At 43.5% G+C, this 9,831-nt stretch overlaps 1 pseudogene; it reads right to left on the bottom strand.

Moving 5' to 3' along the window:
• Positions 1 to 2,050: 2,050 nt before the first annotated feature.
• LOC117199730 (mth938 domain-containing protein-like) lies at positions 2,051 to 9,561 on the bottom strand (annotated as a pseudogene).
• Between the last annotated feature and the right edge of the window lie 270 nt (positions 9,562 to 9,831).

Genomic DNA, 9,831 nt, shown 5'->3' with positions numbered 1-9,831 from the left:
ACTCCTAAGGACCACCATCACTGTGTGCTGATTGTCATGTTCTTGTCAATGTTTTTAGATTTCCTTTTAGGTTTATCCTGTCTCTCCCTGGAAATTCTAGGCCCTAAGGTAAGGAGCTGATCAGGAGCTGTCCACGGTCCATTGATAAACAAGCCCTGAAGTTATCTGGCTGCTTCCTGCAAACAACTTGACCATCCTATGACATCCAGAATATGTGAGCTGGGTGGAGAAGGAGGTGAGGGCCAACTACTGGGCCTAACCTGCCAATAAGGCCTCCACTGGGCAGCCAGAGGACAGTGTTTGGCTACCTAGAACCTGGGAGGGAGGAATCCCTATGAGGGGGCAAAGGCCCTGGAAATGGGGGTGGGGCTGGGACCAGCAGGGACTATTAAAGCAAATCCCCTCTTTAATGATCATTTTCAGGACTTCCAAACCTTCTCAGATATATTCAGCTCTGTCTTAACCCTAGGAGCTTAGAGGAGACTCCCTCTAATAGCTACTTTGTAGGAACAGAAATTTTCTTGGGAGACAAAGGACAGTCGAGTTGGATAAAAGAGAAAAAAATTACCCAAGGTGCTAGATAACAGTTTCTGTAGGAGGAACACAGAAAATTGTCACAGTGGCTTGAAACAATGACTCATCTAGCCCAGCATTTTGTTTCTAGGACTGAAAAAACAAGAATCATTTGATGGGGAAAGCAAAAGCTGGGTGGGCAGAAGACCTTGTGAGATAAGGAAAAAATGGGTAGATAAGGTGAATGTTATTAAATGTTACTGAAAGGATGTCTTTGACAACGACCTCAGCCTTTGTATGAGGTGGGATGGGCTCTAAAGAGGCTTGCAAAACCATGCCTCACAGACAGATGGACAGAAGGACCAAGAGCTTGAACTTAGGAGTCACACAGACCTGGGTTGGAATCCCATCCTCCTGAGTCTCCGTTTTATTTCCTTTACAGTGGAAACAACGTTTCTCCCATGGGGGATTATTATAGCAATTTCATGAGATCATATGACAGTATATACAAAATATCTAGTACCATGCCTGGCCCGTTGTAGAGATTGAGCAAAAGGTAGTGTTTATAATTTACTTAAGCACCAATAGAAGGCAAAATGGGGCTTCTTAGTTACCAAAATGATGAACACATGGCTATGCAGGCATACTGAAGCGATGTGCAATAAAACCAGGCTGAGGAAAAAAATAATAATATAAATAAATAAATAAATACAGACTAAGCAAAAACTCAAATGAGAAAGAGACTTCGGCTGCTTTTCTGGGCTGTTGGTTTATGATCACATGGGGCGCACGCCTATTCATTCTTTCTCACCCAGGTGAATTCTGGCCTGGAGGCTAGAAAGGTATAACTGTCAATCGTGCTGTCACCTAAGAGAAGCAATGCGCTGTCTTTCCAGGGTGCACTCTGTGTATGTTGGCCAATAGACAGGGCTGGTGGGACCCAGTCCTGCAGAGCAGCTGCATCACTATCACCTGAATAAGTGATTCGAGCTGAACTTCTTGGCTCTCCCCTAGCGTTATACAACCAGTACCCACTGTGGGGTACGTACGAACCCTCAGAAATGCCCTCCCTAAGGAGGCTAGGGGTGCCAGGGCCTCTGTGAGGCTGCCTTGTTGGGGAAAACTTCATGAGTACCACCTACTTCCTAACCAGTTTACAACCCTTTTCTGTAAGCATTTACTATGCTCCCACCATGTTCTGATTCCTTTTTGCTCCTTTGCATTTCCTGGCCCTAAAGTGTTTTTATACTGATATGAGACGGAGGTTGAAAGTCTTAAGGAAAATAATGCATGGGGTGGAATTTTTGTATTAAGGGTGGGTTGGGTTTTTTTGTTTGTTTTGTTTTGTTTTTTCATTGCTTAGTGATTTATTCTCTCTCTCTCTCTCTCTCTCTCTCTCTCTCTTTTGGCCATGCCCCATGGCTTGTGGGATCTTAGTTCCCCAACCAGGGATTGAACCCAGGCCACTGCAGTGAAAGTGTCGAGTCCTTATCACTGGACTGCCAGGGAATTCCTGATTTATCCTCTTAAGTTTCCATCAGCAGGTGGAATGGAAGACCCCTCCCACCCTGGCACCTTGGGTAACCAAGGCATTATCCTCCTTCACTGCCTGCTCTGCCTGGAGGGCCCGCACATCAGTGCCTTCTTTCCCGAGGTACTCCAGAGTTGATGGGGTACCTTCAAGGCCTCACTCATCCCTCAGCCAATCGCAAGGGTCTGCACACCCGTCTCCACAATTTCCTTCACATCGGCAGGCTGCACACCAGGAGAATACTCAGTTCTGTCTCTCTCCGATTTCCAGCCCAACTTCCCCCTGGCTGCACTTTGCAGCCCTTATAGATTTTAGTAGAGTCTTGTATTTTCATTTGCCCCCATGAGAGGGAAGCAATTTCAGAGGAAGATATAAGGAACTTAACTGAACTCCAACACCCTCTGTCCACGGAGCTGCGATCCCAAATGGCTCTGTGCTTTATCTCTCACCTTGGTGTGTTCAGGGCCTCTTGGCTAGGCCAAGGGTGTTTAATTATAATGGGTTTATTTTTAGTTTTGGGGAAGAGACAAATTCATTTAGGAATGTGGATGAGTCAGAAGCAAGAAGGAAGGTGGGTGGGACAAAGAGAATAAACAAGGAGAAGGGAAATGAATGCTTAGTGGAATCTGTATAGCAGTAAACATTAGGGTAACTGGACAGACCTTCCCATTTGTCTGTCATGGCTAGGAAGAACTTGGTCTCACATCTTAGAGAAGAGCAGGTTGGAAATCTAACTGCCTTGCAATTCCATGGGTAGTAACTCCCAGGAAGAGAAGCCATCCTAATCCTTCCAGGGGAATTCAAACACCAAGCTCGAAAGGTCTAAAGTCACAGTTAAAATGCGCTGACATCCTCATGTTTGCCCCTAAATCTGGGAATCCAGAGTTCAGGAGAGACGTTCCTCTTAATGACCTGGTCCTGGCCACAGGGGCCAGATGGGAGTGGGGACACTTATGCTTGTTTGGCAGCACAGTGAGAAAGGGGGAGAACCATGGCTTCAAGCACTTGGTTTGGAGGTGAGGTGTGTAATGGGGAGCACAGAGCGAGTGGGGTACTCCTCTGTAGAGCTTGGTCCCAAATGAGTTGGTGGGATTAGACTGCTTGAAGAATAAAGTGTTTTACTCTTCTAGGGCCTCAGGATTTTGACTTTATCATTTGGTTTGCAATGAAGACTTTATAAGTTCTGGGAGCAGGAGAATGTTCCAGGGTTAGATCCTCTCATTTTGGATCAGGATAACATTGAAATGACTACAATCCCAAAAGATGACTTGAGGGCAGACAAACGAAATGATGTCACAGTACCTCCAGGAATTGTTGCTATTAATGTGAAAGGCAAAATAATAAAGCTCCTAGAAGATAATAGAGGAGAATACCTTTATAACCAAATACCGGTTATACATATTTAAAAATGCTTAGCCTCATTAGAAATCAGGGAAATGCAAATTAAGGCCATAATGAGAATACTACTGCCCCTCTACCAAAATGTTTGGAATTAAAAAAGACTGATAAGGACCTCCCTCGTGGCACAGTGGTTAAGAATCCGCCTGACAATGCAGGGGACACGGGTTCGAGCCCTGGTTCGGGAAGATCCCACATGCTGCAGAGCAACTAAGCCAGTGTGCCACAGCTACTGAGCCTGTGCTCTAAAGCCCACGAGCCACAACTACTGAGCCCATGCGCCACAACTACTGAAGCCCGCGTGCCTAGAGCCTGTGCTCCGCAACAAGAGAAGCCACTGCCATGAGAAACCCACACACAGCAATGAAGAGGAGCCCCCGCTCCCCCACTTGCTGCAACTAGAGAAAGCTCCCACGCAGCAACTTAGATCCAACGCAGCCAAATAAATGAATGATAAATTTAAAAAAAAAGACTGATAATATCAAATGCTGGTGAGGATATGGAATAATTAGAACTCTCGTGTACTGCTGGAGACAGTCTGAATTGGCACACCCACTTTGAAAAAAGTTTGGCATTATCTACCAAAGTTAAAGATATTCATAACCTATGACCCCTATATATTCCCCAAAGAAACGCATGTTCGTGGTTTTATGCGCTAAGTTTGAAACGCATAATATATATATATTTTATAGCAATAGTGCCAGGAACAGGATTGTATCCAGTTTTTAGCTACTATAAATAAACATTCGTGAACATGCGTTTCTTATTTTGTTATGCTTGTGGATTCTGTGGGTCAGAAGTTCAGAAAAGGCCTGGAGGGGATTGCTTGCCTCAGCTCTGCAATGTCTGTGACTTCTGTGGGGAGACTCAAAGGCTGTGGCTCAGTGGTGAGGGGCTGAAATCATCTAAAGCCTTCTTCCTCATACAGCTGTACCACCAGAGAATCCCCAAAATAGCACGGAAGACGCAAATATATGCATGCTTCTGGATTTTTTTTTTTTAGCTGCGCCACATGGCTTGCAGGATCTCAGTTTCCCGACCAGGGATTGAACCCCGGCTACGGTAGTGAAAGCCCAGAATCTTAACCACTAGGCCACCAGGGAACAGAATATGTGCATATATTTTGGCTGCGGGCTTGTGGGATCTCAGTTCCCCGACCAGGGATTGAACCCAGGCCACGGCAGTGAGAGCCCAGATTCCTAACCACTAGGCAACCACTGGCTGTTGATGCCAGCTGTTGGCCAGGAACTCAGCTGGAGCAGTTGGCCAGCACACCTGAATGCAGCCTCTCCATGGTGTAGCTTGGACTTTCACCCAGCTTGGTGGCAAGTGCAAGCATCCCCAAAGAACAAGGTGGAAGTGCAAGGCATACTTTATGAAGTGACTTAGAAGTCACCTCTGCTGCACTCTGTTGGTTAAGGCAGAGCAAAGGCCTTCAAGGGGAGGGGACATAGACGCCACCTTTTAATGCGAGGAATGTTGAGATCACTTTATAAAAACAGCATGTGTGTTGAGAGATATTTCTGTGGCCATCTTTGGAAAACACAATCTGCCACAAGCCAACTATCCATCAACAGGAGAATGGATAAACCTAGCGTGGTATAGTCATTATTATGGAATACTATACAGCAATGAAGATGACAAACAACAGCTATATGTAATAATGTGGATGAATTTCACGAACATAATGCTGAGCAAAAGAAACCACATGAAGGAATACATATTGTTTAATTTCAGTTATAAATTTTAAAAAACACAAGCAAAATTATAGTGTTTTAAGATACAGGCTTAGGAAGAGCAGCAATTAAAAGGGCAGTTTCTGGGAATGCTGGCCATTCATCTTCTTGACTTAGGTGGTAATTACATTAGTGTTCACTTTGTGATAAATCATTAAGGTGTACATTTTTGTTTGGAGCACTTTCTTGTGTCTTATATTTCACAAGAAAAAGGGTAAGAAATTAATCTTCTGGCACTGAAAACTAAGTTTATTTGAAAAAGAATTCACTCTGAACTTTAGAAATGATACCCAGCAAACCAACAGAACATTAAACTCTGTCTCCATCTCTAAAAATTCTGTTGGGTTCTTTTTAAGTTATACATATCTTCTTACCTTGTTAAAATCAACATGCAAAACTATTTCGTGTCATGGTTTTTACATTGCACTATAAAGATATGTCATTTTTTAAAGCTACCTAGTATTTCATTGTTTACATATCATAAATTTTCTTAGCTTTTTTCATATCTTTGGGGCTATGTGTAACTTCAAATTCTCTAGATCATCATTATCACTCACCTTATTAAGAACTCCCTAGATCCTAGGCACTGTAAATAGAACTTTTCGTTCATCATCTCACAGCAACCTAATGAGACAGGCACGACTTTTATTCCCATTTTTACTGCCAAGGAAACTGAGAATTAGGTTATGTAACTTGTAAGTTTCACAAAGTATAGGTTCCACAAACAATTCATACCTCGGCAAACACATTATAGAGCACTTCCTCTCAACCCCTTTGACTTAATACTTGCTTTGGACTCCTCCCACTCTGCCCCAGGACATTTTTTCCCTTGAGATTTCTGAAAGTGGAATTGCCAGGTCAAAAGTCGGAAACAATTTTAGAATATTCCAGATTGTTCTCTATACACCCTGAACCAAAGTACACCGATATCAGGAGGGTTTAATAAAGGGTCAGGATCATGTCAAGTTTATGGATTCCAATTTTAGAGTCTCTCTGTATGACTATGGTATGGGCTAGGGAATACCTAAATATTATTCTCTATACTTGACCTATTTAGAATATCTTAGAGGGTCTTGTTTTCCCTTTCTTAACTGTTTTGGTTGACTATCTGTACCTGGGAGGAAATAATTAGGTATTTCCCCTTAGCGGTTTTTTTTTTTTTTTTGGCTGCCCTGCGTGGCTTGAAGGATCTTAGTTCCCCGACCAGGGATTGAACCCAGGCCCTCGGCAGTGACAGTGCCGAGCCCTAACCACTGGACCACAGAAAATTCCCAAGAAATATGTATTGTGACCCCCTTTTTTAGAGCAGATTTTTTTCTTTATAATGATTCCTCTTTTCTACCACAGAACCTTTCACTGGGTTACTATCCAATAGTATTCCTTTAAGTTTTCTGTGGCCTTTTAATAAGAAAAAGCCACATTTCTTCATCTCACAAAACTCTACTGCAAACATTGCCATCATATTACTCATTGCTCTTTAGATAAACAGTCATGTAATGACAACCTTCTAGAATTCAATGTCAAGGGAAAAGTTTGTTTTTTCCCATAAAATAATATACTTCCTTTGATCACACAGTGATAATTATATAACCTAATGTGTCTTTTTTATTTTTGCCTTGGTTGCAAGTACCTCTAATCTAAATTTAAAGTTCAGCCATCATAATGATCCCATCCTGAGTTTCCGATATTAAAACGTAAGCTTCCCCCAAAATAAATTAGTTAATTTAAAAAATAAAATGTAAGCTTCCAGGAGGCAGAGATGTTGTCCATCTTTTTCCTGTTGCAGGCACAGAACTCCAGGCAGAGGGAAATAGCTCAAAAGCTTTATACATATTGGGAAGGAGACTCTTTTTTTTGTTTTTTGGCCATGCCACCCTGTTTGTGGGATCTCAGTTCCCCAACCAGGGATTGAACCTGGGCCACGGCAGTGAAAGCACTGAATCCTAACCACTAGAGCATGAGGGAACTCCAGAGACTTTATGTATATATGGAATATAAAAAAAAAAACAGTGGTTCTAATGAATCTAGGGGCAGGACAGGAATAAAGACACAGACGTAGAGAATGGACTTGAGGACACGGGGAGGGGGAAGAATAAGCTGGGACGAAGTGAGAGAGTGGCATGGACATATATACACTACCAAATGCAAAATAGGTAGCTAGTGGGAAGCAGCTGCATAGCAGAGGGAGATCAGCTCTGTGCTCTATGACCACCTAGAGGGGTGGGATAGGGAGGGTGAGAGGGAGACGCAAGAGGGAGGAGATATGGGGATATATGTATATGTATAGCTGATTCACTTTGTTATACATCAGAAACTAACACACCATTGTAAAGCAATTATACTCCAATAAAGATGTTAAAAAAATAAAAATAAAAACCAACATAGGGCTTCCCTGGTGGCACAGTGGTTAAGAATCTGCCTGCCAATGCAAGGGACATGGGTTTGAGCCCTGGCCAGGGAAGATCCCACACACTGCAGAGCAACTAAGCCCATGTGCCACAACTACTGAGCCTGAGCTCTAGAGCCCGCAAGCCACAACTACTGAGCCCACGTGCCACAACTGCATGCCTAGAGCCCGTGCTCCACAACAAGAGAAGCCACGACAATGAGAAGCCTGTGCACCAGAACGAAGAGTAGCCCCTGCTCACCACAACTAGAGAAAGCCCGCATGAAGCAACGAAGACCCAACGCAGCCAAAAATAAATAAATAAATTAATTAATTTTAAAAAAACCAACATAGAAGATTCTGGTATCAGATATGACAGCAAGATTTAAGTTTGATCACCTAGACTGGCGATTAAATACATCAGTCACTAGCCTCAGATGGCTACTTAAACTTAATTTAAATTAATTTAAATTAAATAACATTAAAAATTCAGTTCCTCAGTTGCACTAGCCACATTTCAAGTACTCATTGACCACATGTGGCTATTGCCTACTATGTTGGACAGAGCATATATAGAATGTTTTCATTGCTGCAGAAAGTTGTTTTGGACAGGGTTGATCTAGACAACTTGGGTTTATGATGCTTTTCTTTTATTATTTTTAAAAATATTATTTATTTATTTATTTACTTTGGCTGTGCCGGGTCTTAGTTGCGGCACGTGGGATCTTCGTTGTGGCATGCATGCCAGATCTAGTTCCCCGACCAGGGATTGAACCCAGGCCCCCTGCATTGGGAGGACAGAGTCTTACCAACTGGACTACCAGGGAAGTCCCATATGAGACTTTTCTTTTAGATAAGCATAGTACAGTAAAACGTTGTATTAACTCAGACTGTCATAGCAAGATACCAGACAGGATGACTCGAGAAACAGAAACCTATTTTCTCACAGTTCTAGAGGCTAGAAGTCCAAGACCAAGGTGCCAGGGTTGATTTCTGGCGAGACCTCACAACCACCGTCTTGCTGTGTCTTCACATGGCCTTTCCTCTGTACACCTGCAGGCGGGGAGGGCGTGGGGAGGGAGAGACGGAGAGAGAGCTGGTTCCTCTTCCTATTCTTATAAGGGCACCAATCCTATTGGATTAGGAAACCACTCTTTTAACCTTAATTACCTCCATAAAGGCCCTATCTCCAAATACAGTCACATTGGGGCTTTGGGCTTCAACTTATGAATTTTGGGGAACACAGTTCAGTCTGTAACAAAGTTTAGAAAGAAGGAGAAGGAAGAAGAGGAGGTGAAGGAGGAGGAAGAGGAAGTCAGAGCCGGAAGGCGAGGGCCTCCTGTGCTATGCTAAGCAGTTGAAACTGTCTGAAGCAGAAGGGGAGCCACTATAATGGTAAGGAGGGAGTCTGTGTGATTGAAATGTGCATCTCAGAAAGAACAGCAAATTGACAGTAAGGAGGGTGGGTTGAAGTTGGAGAGGGGCTTGGAAGAATGGAAGCAGGGGGCTTCCCTGGTGGCGCAGTGGTTGAGAGTCCGTCTGCCCATGCAGGGGACACGGGTTCGTGCCCCGGTCTGGGAAGATCCCACATGCAGCGGAGCGGCTGGGCCTGTGAGCCATGGCCGCTGAGCCTGTGAGTCCAGAGCCTGTCCTCCGCAATGGGAGAGGTCACAGCAGTGAGAGGCCCGCGTACTGCACAAAAAACAAAACAAAACAAAAAGAATGGAAGCAGGTAGTTAGTCTAGTGCTGAATTTCCTCCCGTTTACTCAAAGGAAGCTCACTGGAGAGTTGAAAACTCTTTCATTGAAGCCTCTGGATTCTACAGGTGCAGATCGAGGTTGAGGGGGCATGTCTGGCCACCCTAGAAGCAGGGTAGTTAAATGGTTGAGAGCAGACTATGGTCAGAAATTTCTGTGTTCACATCTTGACTCCATCCCTTATTACCAATTGACTTACAGTTGGTTGCTCACCTTTTCAAAGCATTAATGTCCTCCATTGTGGAAAGAGACTGATTATTTCATAGCATTGTTCTAAGGATTAAATTATGTAATGTAGGGAAAAGCATTCTGCATAGAGTCTGTTTAGTATTTAGTGCTCAATATACTTTGGCCATTATTACTACTGGGGATATATTTCCTAGATTTACTCTCAAAGGAGTACAGAAAATAGGGTGTTTGTTTGTTTGTTTAAATGAATCTTGTCCATCTCTAGATTGTGTGTGTGTGGGGGGCGGTATGTGTTCATGTTCTCCACACACAGGAGTCAC

The sequence above is a fragment of the Orcinus orca genome, chromosome 9 (genome assembly GCF_937001465.1).
Source record: "Orcinus orca chromosome 9, mOrcOrc1.1, whole genome shotgun sequence".
Taxonomy (NCBI): Eukaryota; Metazoa; Chordata; class Mammalia; order Artiodactyla; family Delphinidae; genus Orcinus; species Orcinus orca.
Note: the sequence above shows the minus strand (reverse complement) of the source record. Positions and strands in the feature narration are given on the sequence as shown.